A 15,976-nucleotide genomic window follows, 5' to 3' on the forward strand; every position below is an offset into this window, starting at 1 on the left:
GGAACTGACCAATTGGAGGAACAGATTGTAGGAATGGAGGGATCTTCTAGGGTGAGAAAGCTTCTAGGGAATGGTGGAGAAAGGAACCCAGCATCAGAAGAGTGAAAGGGTGGAAAATGTTTTTTAAGATCATCTTTGACTACATAACAATAGCAGCCTACTTTGAAGTTTAGAGGGCATTTTATTTTTGAAAACTCCAAGATGTACCAGTTGGAAGAGATCTTAGAGATCATTTGTCCAACTGTCTATAGCATCTCACAAATAGTAATCCAACTTTCCCTTGAAGATATCTTTTAATTGGAAGACCATTACTGCTCAAGGCTGATCATTCTTCTTTTGAACAGTTTAAATTGTTGGAAATTTTTGTTCGTGCTAAGTTGAAATATTCCTGTCTACAATGTCCACTGATTGTTCCTGGATTTACCCTCTGGAGCCAAGTACAAATCCCTTTTTTTTTTTTGTCTTGTTTTCTCCTTATTTGACTTGAAGTCTTTTCCTGGGTCCATACTCACTCTTCTGAGTGGGTTTTTATGGTTTTCCTCAGAAGCTATGATTCCTTTTCCCCTAAGGCAGGATGAGTGTTCCCCCTGCACATCATATCCATTGTAATATCTCCATTTCTGTGTATAGAATATCTTTTCTCTCATATGAGCATTCATTAATGGTACCCCTTCTCAGCAGTTAATCACATTTTCCCTTTTCTTTCCCCCTTTTTCAGTCCCCCTTCAGTAATGTAATCTTGCAAAAAACATTGATTCACTTGCAGATGGGGTGTCGTGAGGTTTAGTCCCATGTTTCGGGCCACCATAACTTCTATTTGATGTCTATGTGACGTCCCTCATCTACTCACACACATTTAGAAAGAAACAGCTTAAAGGTTTCCCTGTTGTTATATTGTTGTTATCCTTAGTTGCTCTATTTGTATTTCTGTTGTTTGGGTTCTGGAAGAAGCAAATAATTTCTCGAGATTTGATTTTTTTTCTAAGAATGTTTTGAATGCCTCCTTTTATTGAAAGCCCATCTGTTCTCATTTATGGTTAGACCCAGATTTTCAGGTCACTTTGGGCCCTCTTATGTTTTTTGATGGGTGCAGAATAGTTGTGTTATTTGAATTTCCTTTCCTTTATATTTGAAGGTCTTTCTCCTAATTGCTTACAGGATTTCTTTTCTGTCATTGGAGTTATTTCCTTTTAATTATTCCCCTTTTTGTGATCTATTCTCCTACCATGGAGTTTGTTTGCTTTAAGAGTAATGCCTTACCAATCCTATCCTTCAGTCTTAAGTCCCTGCCTTTCCTACACTTGGTCATTCCTGTTTCCCTGTTGAATTTTACATGTTTTTATGCCAAACTCTGTGTGTGTTTGTCTATTTCTGATAAAAGTGAGGTTTCATGTCATGCCTCTTTCTCCCCACCCCTCCATATTTTTACATATATTCTTGATCTCACATACCTTGATTATGTGAGAGTAGCACATGTTTCCCTTTCATTCTTCCCTGCTATCTGTTTGGCTTCCCTTTTCTTTCTTCTCAAGGCCATCAGGATGGTACAACATTCCGGCCCCGCCCCGCCCCCGTCTGTCTTGCTTTAATTCAGTGTATGAGCCCTGACGACTTTATGGAGGGGCACATGTTTATTTTCCCCATTAGGATAGAAGTACTTCATCATATAGCCCCTTTCACATACTCAAATGTATTTACCTTTCTGATTTTCCCTTAATTCCTGTGTTTGCATTTCATTGTTTCGACTCAGTTCTCTTCTTTTGACAGGAATGCTTTAAAGTTCACTGTTGCAATTTTTTTACCTGTAGGATTTTACTGTTTTCCAGGGTAAGTTATCTTTAGGTATAAGTCTTTATTTATGTTTTTCACTTTAGAGTATCATATTCTAAGCTCTCTTATTCTTTAAAGTGGTAACTACCAAGTCTTGTGTGTTTTGACTGTGGTTCTTTTGTACTTGAATTTTTTTCTCTCTGTCTTCTTGCAGTATTTTTTCTTTGACCTGGAAGCTCTGGATTTTGGCTATGACATTCCTGGGAGTTTTCATTTGGGGGTTTCAGAAGGTAACAGGTGTTGATTATCTTTCTCTGTGTATATATGTATATACACAGACATGTACATACATACACATGTGTGTGAATGCGCACGCACATGTATATATGTCCACATACATACACACCGCATACATGCATATGTATTTATGTATGTATATAAAGTACATGAATAACTAATAAGGTAGGGGTGTGTATGTGTGTGTATGTATGTATCTATCTACACACACTTTTTTCGTTTTTCTGTATTTTGATTTTGTTTTAATATGTTTTATCGTCTCTTTGAGTCATTGTTTTCCGTTTGGTCCGTTCTAGTGTTTCTAGTTCTATCTATGCTTTCCAAGTTATATTGGTATGGCATTCAATATGCATATTAAGTTAGGTAGCATTGCCATTTTTATAAGTGTTTATTCTCTCTCCAATTGTTTCAGTAGAGTGCTTTTTTAGTTGTATTCATATAGCTTCTATGCATGATTTGATAGGTGGATTACCAGGTATTTTATACATTTTTCAGTTTCTTTCTATTGGGTTTTGTTGGCAATATATAGAGAGTAGAGAAGCTAAAGTATAAAGAGTAATAATTTTCTTCTTTTGGTCTTTATTCCCTCAATTTCTTCTTCTTGTCTTATTAGAGATAGTATTTCTAGACTGTTAAATAATGCATAATAATGTGCAACTTTGCTTTTATCTTTGGTCTTGTTGGAAACATTCTCAGTGTTTTTCTGTTACAGATAACCTTAGCTTTTGGATAGAAACTGTTTACCTTAATAAGGAACAATTCATTTACTCAGATTTTCTTTAATATTTTAAACATAAAAGCATGTTACATTTCTCATGTTTTTTCTATATTTGTTGATATAATCATGTAATTAAAGTTCGTTAATTATTCTATTTTATTTATAGTTTCCTAATATGGAATAAATCTTTCCTGATATAAATCCTACCAGGACATAGTGTATAATCTTGTAAATTCTTTGCTAATATTAGTTTCAGTGTTGTTGCAAGGTTTTCTTCTTCTGCTTTATCTCTTTGTGGTTTAGGTATCAGGACCATATTTTTCTCATGGACAGAGTTTAATAGTGTGCTACCTTTCTCTTCTTTTTGCAAACAATTTATGTAAAATTGGAGTTAATTGTACTCCCTGGGAGGTTTCTGGAGTGAAGAGACCACATGTGGGTCACCTGGGTGAGGGGCAAAGCTTCCTGGGAAGTATCTAGAGCTAAGGGCTAAGGACCTCATTCTAGGGGTCTGGATTTGACATTGGGCTCCGTGGGAAATCTCAGGGGGTAAAAGATAGAGACCATGGGAGGGTAACCTGGTCTAAGCCTTAAGGAGGGTCTCTCTGGGAAGTTTTAAGGGTGAAGACAGAGGTGACAAACAGCTATTCTGGATCTGAGACTGATGCAGGGCTTCATGATATTAGGTCATACCATCTGTCCCAATTCCTGGCTTCCATCTTCTTCTCCTAGTAGACCATTATGGGTTCTGGTTACATTGAACTCTATTAAATTTTTTTAAATGTAACTTTTCTTTTCCTTTTTTTCAGTTAACTAACATTGATTTTCTTTTCCTCCTACCTCCTGTTAGTGAAGAAAAAGAAAAAAAGAAAGCCCAAACCCTTGTGACAAATATTCATACTTAGGCAAAACAAATTCCAACATTTCCCATGTTTCCCATGTTTGAAAATGTGTCTCATTCTTCACCTTAAGTCTTACTACCTCACTCTACAATTCATTATCTTTCCTCTGGAATTATGATTGATTATTGAATTGATGAAATTTTTAAGTCTTTCATAGTTTGTCTTTACAGTGTTGTTATTATATGAATAATTGCCCTTATTTTGCTCACTTTATATCAGTTTATACAAGGCTTCATAAGATTCTCTGAAAACTGTGCCTTTTACCATTTCTTACAATGTAACAATATTCTGTTCCATTCATATACCTTAATATGTTTAACTATTCCCTATTAAGTGGTCATCTCATAGTTAGTTCTTTGCCACCACAAAAAGAGCTAACTATAAATATTTTATGCATATGGGTCCTTTTGTTCTTTTTGATTTCTTTGGGATACAGTGTTAGTGGTATCGATGAGCCATATGGTATTCATAGTTTGGTGACATTTGGTGTATAGTTCGAAGTTACTTCCTAGAATGGCTAGACTAACGAAAGCTTCAACAGTGTATTAATGTACTTGTCTTCCCATAACCTCTCCAGCATTTGCCATTTTCCTATTTGTCAATCTGATAATGATGGTGATAATAGTAAACATTTATTTAGTGCATTAAGGTTTGCAAAGCTCTTTACAAATATCTCATTTGATTCTCACAATGGCTCTGGCAGGTAGGTCTCCATTGCATAGGTGAAAAAACTGAGGCAGACAGGCTAAGCGACTTGCCCAGGGTCACTAGGAAAGCTGGAAGCTGGTTTTTAACTCAGTTTTTCTTGACTCCAGGTTCAGTGTTCCATCCAGTACATCATTTGGCCACCTTTGGTGGGTTTCACATAGAAGCTCAGAGTTGCTTTAACTTGCATTTCTCTAATTATTAGTGATTTGGAGCACTTTTTTCATATGGCTTATATATCTTGAATGAGACCTTTATAAGAGAATTTTTTGCAAAGATGTGTTTTTCAGTGAACTGTCTCCCTTCTAATTTTAACAGCATTGGTTTTCTTTCTGTAAAATCCTCTTAATTTTGTATAATCAATCAGAATTTTCCATTTTATCTTCTCTGATCCTCTCTCTCTGTATATGAACTCTTTTCCTATCCATAGCAATTTCTTCCTTTTTCCTCTGATTTGTTTAGGATGTAAACTTTTATAACTAAATCACATATTTATTTGGAGCTTATCTTAGTATGTTGTGTGAGGTGTTGGTCCAAACCTAATTTCTGCACATCTACTTTCCAGTTTTCCTAGCAATTTTTGTCTTTACCTCTCCCTAGCTCAGCACCAAATCATTTTTATGATTGCTGCTTTGTAGTATGTTGGATTCTGTGTTCATTTCCTTGTGTGAACTCTCATCTGGGAGTTTATTTTCTCTCCAACTCCTTTAGCCTCCACAGACCCTGGGGTACTCCCCAAGGTGCTGAGTTGGTACTATTTATTGCTGTGGTTCACAGTGTCCTAAGAAGTGCACATGACTACCTCCCATTACTGTGATATATGTGGACTGGTTCTGTCTCTGCCTTTCTTCTGACAGGGCAGGGTCAAATCTGGCTTCAAGTCCCTGAAAGAATCAAACTTTTGACCTTCCTGCTCAGAATGATGGCTAACTAGCTTCAGGGACATTTGTGGGAACTTGAATTCTTTCCCCTAGTACAGCCCTTTTCTGTAACTCTGCTGGCATCTGTCCATTTTATCGTACTGTTTTCCTTGGCAAGGTTCTTCTCCTCACCTCCATCATCTTCCAAATTTACCTATGCTCATGCTGACTTCCTTGATGACCCCCTTCTTTACCACTCTGTTAACTTCTGACTTTTTTTTTTTTTTACAGTTCTGGACTGGATGGAGTAATTTAATTCTCTCTCCCCCTCTTTCTCTTTGTCTCTGTGTCTTTGTCTATATCTCTCAGTTTTCTTTATCATTTATCTTTCGGAGTTTATCAGTTCAAATAAGTGGAAGAAAGACTTTTCTATGCCCTTTCACATTGCCTTCTTAATTTGGAAGTCCAATATTTTGTTTTATTGTTGCTTATAAAAATATGTTTGATAAGATTGTAAATTTTTGCCAAGGATTGACATCAGGGTTATCTATCTTTATTTTCTGGAATAAAATTTCTCTTTTTAAAAAAAATGTAATAATTGTTTTTACCTTGTTACATAAAGATGATTAATAATGTTTCTGTGGTATCTGCAGGGACTTTAGTGCCCTGGAACATTCAGCACTAGATCTTTAACCTCATTTTAAGAAGTAAGGTGAAGTTTTTATTATCTCCTTGTGTATGTTGAACATCACATTGCATTGGTTTTTTTTTAAGCAATTGGGGTTAAGTAACTTGCTCAAGGTTACATGGCCAGTTATTTTGTGTGGGTGCCAAGTATCTGAGGCCAGAACTGATCCTGGGTCTCCCTATGCCAGCGCTCTTACTCACTGCGCCAGCTGGCCGCCCCATTTTTTTTTCTCACATTGCATTGTTAATGGTATTTGGTTGGTCTTTTCAAAATTGTTCATCTCTTTCCTTGGGAGAGAAAGCAGAATAAAAAAGTTAGTATAAAACAGTTTCCTTTTTCCCAAGACGCAGAACAGTAGAAATTGATTTTTTTTTCTTTCAGAATTCCTTAGTCAGGAGAACAGCTGTGAAATAATGGAGTCAGCTCCAAAGCAGGGCATTTCTCTGGACAAATCATCCAAGGCAAGAGCTGAGACAGATAATCCTTGGGATTATAGTTTGGGAGAAACCTGGGAATATGATGTTAGAGTGGAGTAAAAAAAGTACAACCAGGCAAGAGACAGTCATGGAGAGGAAAACTTCTAAGTTTAGTGCCTGTGAATATGATATGTTTGGAAGAAGTTTCAGTTTGAGAAGTTTCAATCCTTTTTCTACAACAGGGTATTTATTTGGGAAAAAATCTACAGGAATGTGATTCACATGAAAAGAATTTTAAACAGTCTTTAGAAACATGATAGGTTTTTTTTTTTTTTCCAGGAGGAAGATTTGTAAATATAATATAAGCAGGAAGTCAGTCAGTTACTCTTCAGAGGACCTTATTCAGTCTCATAGAATGAATACTAAGGAAAAACTATATGACTGTAATAAATGTGGCAAACTCTTCAGAGACAGAAAAGCCCATAAAAATCATCGTAGAATCCATACTGGAGAGAAATCTCTTGATAGGCATCAATCTGGAAAGTGTGTTAGCAGATGGAAATCCCTTACTCTATATCAAATAATAGCTACAAGAGAAAAACCCTTTGAATGTAATGAATGTGGCAAAGTCTTCAGTCAAAGTTTAATTCTTACTGTACATTAGAGAATACATACACAAGAAAAACTCTTTGTAGTGAGTGGGGAAAAGCCTTCAGACAGTTCTTAATATATTACATATCAGGGAATTTATACTGGAGAGAAATCCTTTAATTGTAATGAATGTGGGAAAACCTTCAGACAAAATTCTTTACTGCACATCAGAGAATTCATACTGGAGAGAAACTCTTTCCATGTAATAGATATGGAAATCTTTCATCCAGAAAGGAAACCTTATTGAACATAAGAGAATTCATACTGCATAGAAATCCTTTGAATTTAATGAACATGGGAACTCATTTACTCTTAAGGTAAACATTATTGAACATAAGAGAATTCACATAGGAACAAAGAATTCCTTTGTAAGTAATTGGTGTGGGAAAACTTTTAGTGCAAGTTTGTACTTTACTGTACATCAGTGAATTAATACAGAAGATAAACTCTTTGAATGTAATCACTGTGGGAAATTATTCACCAAAAAAGGAAACCTTACTAAACATAAGAGAATTGATATAGGAAAGAAAACTTATGCATGTAGGGAATGTGGAAAATCCTTTAATGGGTGTAGCTCTCTTATTGTTTATACTGAAGAGGAAGCGTTTGACCATAATTAATGTGGGAAATCCTTTACCTGCTATACACAACTTACAGACGTAATAAAATTCACATTGGAGCAAAGAAACCCTTTGACATTAATGAATGTGAGAAAACCTTTGGCTAGAGAAGCTCCCTTATTATGCATCAGACAATTCATGTTGGGATGAAACCATTTGTGTGTAATGAATGTGGGGATTTCTTTACCTGGTGTACCTGGCATACTGAGCATAAGAGAATGTATAGTGGAGAGAATTCACTCTGGAAAGAAACCCTTGGAATGGAATAAATGTAGGAAGTACTTTCACGGGGACAAACATCTTACTAAACATAAGAGAGTTCATACTGAAGAGAAACCCTTTCAATACCATGAATGTGGAAAAGGCTTCAGCTTTAGGGAGGATCTTATGCTAAGAGAAGTCATACTGGAGAGAAACCTTTTGAATGCAATCAATGTGGGAAATCCTTCACCCAAAGTTCTAATCTGATTCAGCTGAATATACATCTTTCTGAGCACAAGAGTGAACAGGTGAAATTTTTTTAATGTAATTAGAGAATCAGAATTTGAAAGTTGGAAGGGATGTGTAGAATACCTTCCTCCAGCAGTGGGGAACCTATGGCCTTGAAGCCCCACCCCTGCTCTAGTCTGACCATTTCACAAAAGGAATTCCTACCCAACAGATGGTTATCCTTCCTCTGCTTGAAGATCCTCAGGAAGGGTAAATCTGTCACTTCTTGAGGGAACCCATTCCGTATTGGAGATGACTCCAGGTATTAAGAAGCTTTTCTTTACATTGAGACTAAATTAGCCTCTTTGCAACTTCCACTCATTGCTCCTGATTTTGCCTTCTGAGGCCAAACAAAACAATTCCTCATCCTCATAATGACACTTCAGATATTTGAGGTTGGCTGTCACGTCCCCAGGAATTTTCTCATATCTAGGACAAATGTGTCCATTCACTTCAGTTGATCCACATATGACATGAACTCAAGGCCTCTTTGCCATCCTAGTTGCCCTTCTCAGGGTACTCACATTTATCAAGTTTTCTTAAGTTGTCGTGCCCAGAACGGAACACATTTTTCCCCGTGAGATCTGTTGTTCACAGAATACACTTCATTTCTGGAAGTCAAACCAAATTGTCTAAATCTTTTTCGTAACTATTACTTTTTAACTTTTCTTCTTCATCTTGTACTTATGAAATAATGGGTAGTTTTGTACCCGAGTATAAGACTTTAGTTTAGGCCCTCTATTTTTTTCCAAGTAGATTTAGTCCAGTACTCTAGCATGACATCATTTTTAATCTTAACTCCGTCATTCAGTGAATTAGATATCCTCCCCAGTTTTGTCTCATTTGAAGAGCATATCACCTATACCTGTAAGTCATTAATAAAAACAAGCAGCACTGGGCAAAATACAGATCTCTGGGGCACTCCACAGGATGACTTACGATGTTGCCAGTGGAACTACAATTGAGTCCAACCGTTCAACCAGTTCTGAAGACAGCCACTTATTTTATAATCAAATACATATTTCACCATCTTCTCCACAAGAAAAAGGATGAGATAGTTTGAAAAGGTTTGTTAATATCTAGGTAAAATATATCCACAATATCTCCATTATGGTAACTAGTTTTGTAATCTTGTGAATAATAATAATACCTAGCATTTATATAATGCTTTAAGGTTTGCAAAGAACTTTATGTATATTAAACTCATCTGATTTGATCCTCACAACAGTCCTGTGTGGTAGGAAATAAGGTTCGTTTAGAATCACCTGTTACTGATCAAGTCATGTCGACTTGTTTTGATTGCTTTCCATATACCAATCATCACTTTATTAATTCTTTCTAGGATTTTACCAGGAACTGAAGTTAAACTCTGACTTAAAGATTGCAGACTCTTCTGTTTTTTGAAAATTGGAATAACATTTGCCCTTCTTTAATTTTGTGATACCCTTCCTGTTTTACTAGCTCTAACTATTACTGACATTGTCTTCCCAAATAGTTAATTCTTTCATTGTCCATAGATGTAGTTCTTATAGACCAGGTAACTTGAATTCGTGAAGGGCAAATAGATCTTCTCCTTTTTCTTATTTAATTTCATCTATTAACTTCTTGTTAGTAATTCTCCCCCCACCCCCACAAGTTTCCAATAGAAATGTCATTCTCCTTTACAGAAAACAACATAGTGAATGTAGGAAATCTTGAGGAGTGTGCAAACATGGTCATGAGGTACCTCGAGCTCATGAGGATTGCTGAAGGATCTTAGGATTTTCATCCTGGAGAACTTCTAGGGGAAGACTTACATTGGATGTGATAGCTGTTTGATCTCAGAGGTTTTCTGGAGGATGGACTCACTTAGGGTCAGTAGTGCGATATATTAGTCCAGAAAACAGTGTATTCTAGGAGCAGAGAGTTGATAGATCCAGTTTATTCTCTTGATTATTCTCATAATATTCATATCTTGAATGTTATGTTTGTTTTGTGCACTACATTTTAGGGAAAGCATCAGTGAACTGAAGACTTTCCAGAGAAAGGCAACCAAGCTGTAAAAGTACCTCATGATTATGTCATATGAGAATTAGTGAAAGCATTAGGACTTTCTTCCTGGTAAGCTTCTGGATCATAATAGCTGTCATATTTCAGAAGGAGGGAGTAGGCATGTCTAGCTTGACCAGAGAGAAAAGCTAGGAATAAGGTGGGAATGTTGCACAAAGACAAATTTAAGCTTGATTTTAGGGAAGATGTCCTAATAATCAGCACTATCCAAAACTGGAGCGGTCTTCTTTGTGTGGGGTTGGGTTCCCAGAGGACTGGTGATATGTAATAAAGAGGATTCTTGTTTAGTTGTATCAACTATATGGCCTTCCAGTTTGGAGATTGATACATTGTGTGACTAGATTATTTCTAAAGTCATTGAAGTTCTTTATTTCTTTAAAAACTTTATAATTGTATTATTCAAGTTTTTCATCCTAATTTAAAACAAAAAAAAATTCCATATACAGAGCAGCATACAAAAGTGGATTCTGTGTGAAATTGTAAGTCTCCATTTTATACTACTTGCTTTAGAAAAAACTATATATATATGTGTATATATATATATATATATATATATATATATATATAATAAATTACATGCATTACTTTCAAAACTGCCCTACTTGTGCTTCTGTCTGTTCTCTTATGTGCATGAAAAAAGTTATAATGGCTTTCTTTTTTGGTATCACTATTGCTACTCCTTCCCATTTCTCTCATTTTCCCCTCCTGGTTAAAAACCTAGAGAAAGACAAAAACTAACAAAATCCTTGTAACAAATAAGCAAAAGCAACAGATCCATCTAGTTGTGTAGTTGTTTGCATGTTGTCTTCCCTATTAGGTTGGGAGCTCCTCAAAGGCAGGCATTGGCTGTTGCCCTTTTTTGTCTTCCCAGTTTCTGGCAAATGCCTGGCACATGGATATTTAAATTAGCACAGCAAGTAAGAGCACTGGCTCCAGTGTCGGGATGACCTGAGGATCGAATCCGGGCTCAGACACTTAGCACTCACCAAGAAACACCTGGCTGTGTAACCTGGAGCAAGTTACTTAACCCCAATTGCTTAGGGGTGGCCAGGTGGTTCAGCGAGTAAGAGCACTGGCCCCAGTGTTGGGATGACCTGGGGATCCAATCTGGGCTCAGATACTCAGCACCACACCCAGAAATAACTGGCTGTGTAACCTTGAGCAAGTTACTTAACCCTGATTGCTTTAAAAAAAAAAAATAAATGTTTATTGACTGACGCAGGAGGTGGATGACTTTTCCTCAGAAGTGACCTGATTGGTCTTTAAGGTGCTCAGCATTCCTAAGTATTTCAAAGTTAATTTTCTTTACATTGTTGCTGTCCTAGCATAAATTGTTCTGGTTGTGTTCACTCTGCATCAGTTCACATTATTTATCCAGCCTTCTCTGAAATTGACCCATTTGTCATTTCTTGTATTGCAATATATATAATCCACCCATATACCATGGTTTGTTCAGTCATTTTACCATTGTAAGCAGCAATTGAAAGTACTCTCTTAGATTCTGGTCCTTTGGGGAGTGGACTGTTTACTGCCTTCAGGATGAGAAAGTTGATTTTGCTTGTGCCTATTTACTCCATCTTATTATCTTTCCTCTTAACTCTACCTCTGTCTTCTCTTCTTTACCTGTTGAGTTTGAGTTTGATGGATTTCCTTACCAAATTCTTGTATGTATGTGTTCAACTTCCCTTTTCCATTTCAGGGTGAGGTTCATCAGATACCTACTCTCTCTCACCCCTTCCTCCACATTTTTGTATTTTTATTATACACCCTAATTATGAAAAATAGCAAGTGTTGAGGAAGAAAATCACTAATACTGTATTCTGCTTACACAATTCTGCCAATAACAATTTTGGTTGATTTAACATAATTCTAAATTCAAGCATGTTAATCTTAGAGAAATATAAAACTGACATAGTACCATTTATAAGAATTTTGAATAAGGAAATGGTCACAGTCTATTAAAATATAATTTTGGGGTTAACATTCTACTCTGCCTAATAGAACAACGGTCACTTAGCATCTTATGGATCTGTTAGGGCACTGTTCTGCTACAGAACGCCCAGACTTAGAGTTTCACAGACTGGGTGCTGCCTACTGTGTTCTCATTCCTGGAACTTTCCAGGTCCTCCACTTTGGGCTTTCTTTCCACCCTGGCCCTTCCTCAGTGGAACCCCCACGCTTGCTTCTACTGTTCAGTTTCTAATTGGATATCTTGTTCATTATTCAGTTTTGTGTGAATTTCAGGGTTTTGCTAGTCTGATATGTAGTAGTACAGGTTCTATCTTCAGGCAGCCATTGTGGCAGGCAGTCTACTGTGATTGTATTTGTATATGTTAATGTTTGGTAGATTGACTCCTAGATACTTTATTCATTTTGCAACTATTTTCAATGGGAAATTACGTTCTGTTTTTGTTTCCTGTATTTTGTTATTGCTGTATGGAAATTTTTTTTATTTTTGTGGGTTAATTTTGTAACCTGCAGCTTTACTAAAGTTATTATATCTCTTTACTGATTCTCTGGGACTTTTTAAAGTAAACCATCAAGTCATCAGCAAATTGGGATAATTTTGTCTCACTTCCTTGTTTATCTTTATTACGCTTTTACTGTCCTCCTTTTGTCTTGCTGTCCTTCCTAGCACCTCTAGATCTGTGACGGATGGTCTTGTTTTATTCCTCTATTGGGAATGCTTCCAGTATTTTCCCATTGCATACAATGATGGCTTTTGGTTTTAGAAAGATACTTCTGATCATATTCTTTAAAGTTCCCTCAGTGCCTATACTTTGTAGGTTGTTGTGGTGGTGGTTTTGGTTTTTTTTTTTTTTGGTTTGGTTGTTTGTTTTTGCATAAATGAAAGCCTTTGTCAAAGGCTTCTTCTACATCTTCTGATATAATCTTTAGGTTTTGGAATGCTTTCCTTTTTATTATGCCTAACTGTGTTAACGCCTTTCCTAATAATGAAATGTGAAGAATAATAATATTAGTGAATAATAATAAAATGAAAAATCCTTTCCTTCACAGAATAAATCCAACTTGACCATTGCGAATATTTCCCCCCCCCCTTTTTTTTTAGTAAGAAAGAACTGGAAATGATGTAGATCCATACCTATGATTGGGGATGAATAAATAAATTGAGGTAAATGAATGTAATGGAATATTACTTTTGTGTAAGAAACATTTTATGTGATGAAAACAGAAACAAGAAAAGATTTACATGAACTAATAGGAAACAAAACCAGGAACAGTGATGCCATCAAGGTCATTGGAAATGAGAACAACAAAACTGTTGAAATAGATGCTGTGAAATTGTGTTGCTGAAGCTGCATTTCAAAGAAGAGATAAGCAGAGACACTTCCCTCCCCTTCTTTGCAGAGCTGGGGGATCATGGTTGTGGAATATTGCATGTAATACACTGGGAATTTTTCTTATGTTGGTTAGTTTTGCTAACCCTCTCTTTATTATAAAGGCTAGTTCTTAAGGAGTCCATTGCAGAGGACTAGAATGGAAAATGCAGATGATGTAAGAACAAAATATATCAATAAAATTTATATATTTTTTAAAAGATACTTGAGAAATGACTTAAAAATTTCTTCTGTAATTAACAAAACAAAGAATTCCTTCCACTTTCCTTCTGCCAGCTTTTGTTGCCTGGTGGCCAGTCAGAAACGCTGATTAAATACTCACAGGTGCTATGTTAAGAGCTGAGGATACAAAGACAAAAAAAACCCTTACCCTCAAGGAGACCCTGTGTCAATAAGTGTATACGAGATACAGAAGAGATGGAATGTCATCCCAGAGGGACAGCACTAAGCAGGTAGGGACACCAGAGAAGTCTCTCATAGAAGGTGGGATTTGAGCTGTTTTGAATGGTGACAGGGATACTACAAAGCAGAAGTGAGAGGGCAGAACATTCCTGGAACCAGGGATGACCAGGTGGCAGATGGCGTTTAGTGTGTGAGGCCAGTGTAGCTGGATCATGAAGGTATATAGGGGAGTGAGGAGTATGAAGACTGGAAAGGTAGAAAGGAAACATTACAAACAGAGGACTTGAGATTTGATCTTTTTAATACTTATTTTTAACATTCTTTTAAAACAAAGTTGAGTTCTAAATTCCCTTCCACCTGTCCCTCCCCCACTCATTGAGAAGGCTAGCAATATGATATCATTTATACATGTGGAATCATGCAAAACATTTCCCTATTAGCTATATTGCCGAAAAGAAAAGGAAAGTGAGAAAATTCTACTTCTACTTCTACTCAGAGTTCACTTGTTCTCTGGAGGTAGATAGCAGTTTTCATCATAAGTCTTTTGGAATTGTCTCGGATCATTGTATCACAGTAGCTAAGTCTTTCACAGTTAATCATCATTACAATATTGCTGTTACTACGTATAACATTCTCCTGGTTCTGTTCACTTCATATAAGTGCATCAGTTCATATAAGTCTAGGTTTTTCTGAAATCATCCTGCTTGTCATTTCTTATAGCATAGTATTCCATTATAATCATATACCATAACTTGTTCAGCCATTACCTAATTAATGGGAATTTTAATTTCCAGTTCTTTGCCACCACGAAAAAGAGTTGCTATAAACATGTTTGTAGATAGATATCCTTTTCTTTCTTTGATTTCTTTGCGGTACAAACCTGGTAGTAGTATTGCTGGGTCAAAGGGTATGCATTGTTCTTTGGGCATAGTTCCAAATTGTTCTCCAGAACAGTGCATTAGTGTTTCTATTTTCCTTAATCCCCTTCAGCATTTGTCATTTCTGGTAGATACAGTAGTATCAGAGTTGTTTTAATTTGCATTTCTGTAATAATGGGTTAGAGCGTTTTTTCATATGACTAAATAGCTTTGATTTCTTCTGAAAAATGCCTGCTCATATCCTTCTACTGTCATTTGAGGAATGGCTCTTATTTTTATAAATTTCATTCAGTTCCCTATGAATTTGATAAACGAGTCGTTATAAAAACTTGCAGTAAATTTTTTTGGTATTACTTCATTGTCTGTGTTACCTTTTAGCAAAATATGGTTTCCCTGATTATTCCTTTTTTTTGCTGTTGTTCAGTCATCTGAGTTGTGTCCAACTCTTCATGACCCTATTTGGGGTTTTCTCAGCAGAGATACTGGAGTGGTTTGCCATTTCCTTCCTGATCATTTTACAGATGAGGAACTGAAGTAAACAAGTTTAAGTGACTAGGCCAGTGTCACTCAGCCAGTAAGTGTCTGAGGCTGGATTTGAACTCAGGAAGATGAGTCTAATTGACTCCAGGTCCTAGACTCTATCCACTGTGCCACCTTGCTGATTATCTCTCTTAATTTGGTTTGTTTTTACACTTGCTTTGTCTGAGATCATGATTGCTACCCCTGCCTTTTTTACTTCTGCTGAAGCATAATAGATGCTGTTCTAACCCCTTATTTTAACTCTCTGTGTGTGTCTTTAATCTCTTTCTGACCAGTTGGCCAACCTCTTTGCCATCTTTGGGCTGAGAACTGTAAAAGTTGCTGGGGTAGCTGTTCCAGCCACCTCTAAAACCTACTGCTGGTGCTGCCACCACATGTGATGTGGGCCAGCCCCAATGTCATAGACCTCTCCTGCTGATCTCCTAAGTTGTCTTAGGCTGGGAAAATGTCTTTCCTTGACTTTTTGTTGGCTCTGCCACTCTAGAATTTGATTTGATGCATTATTTTGAAGTTGTTTGGAGGGGAATGTTAGGACAGTTTGGCTGGGTTTCTGCGTTCTGTCTCTATTCCACTATCTTGGCTCCACTTCCTGGGTTTGATCTTGAAGGTAATGGGCGAGCCACTGGAGTTTG

At 36.6% G+C, this 15,976-nt stretch overlaps 1 protein-coding gene across 8 annotated transcripts in view; it reads left to right on the plus strand.

Annotated features, from left to right (window-relative positions):
- The window catches only part of LOC138161828 (paired mesoderm homeobox protein 2-like), a 69,889-nt gene that overhangs the window by 25,830 nt on the left and 28,083 nt on the right, over positions 1-15,976 (plus strand). Inside the window, exon 4 of one of the 8 annotated variants that reach the window (XM_069088805.1) lies at positions 1,985-2,060. The exons of the other annotated variants lie outside the window; for them this stretch is intronic. The gene's annotated coding sequence lies outside the window, so the exon portion shown is untranslated. The remainder of the gene's footprint in view (positions 1-1,984; positions 2,061-15,976) is intronic. 8 annotated transcript variants of the gene reach the window in all.

The sequence above is a fragment of the Petaurus breviceps genome, unplaced genomic scaffold (assembly GCF_028583685.1).
Source record: "Petaurus breviceps papuanus isolate PSGF00001 unplaced genomic scaffold, PetGlider_PUasm1.0 185, whole genome shotgun sequence".
Lineage (NCBI taxonomy): Eukaryota > Metazoa > Chordata > Mammalia > Diprotodontia > Petauridae > Petaurus > Petaurus breviceps.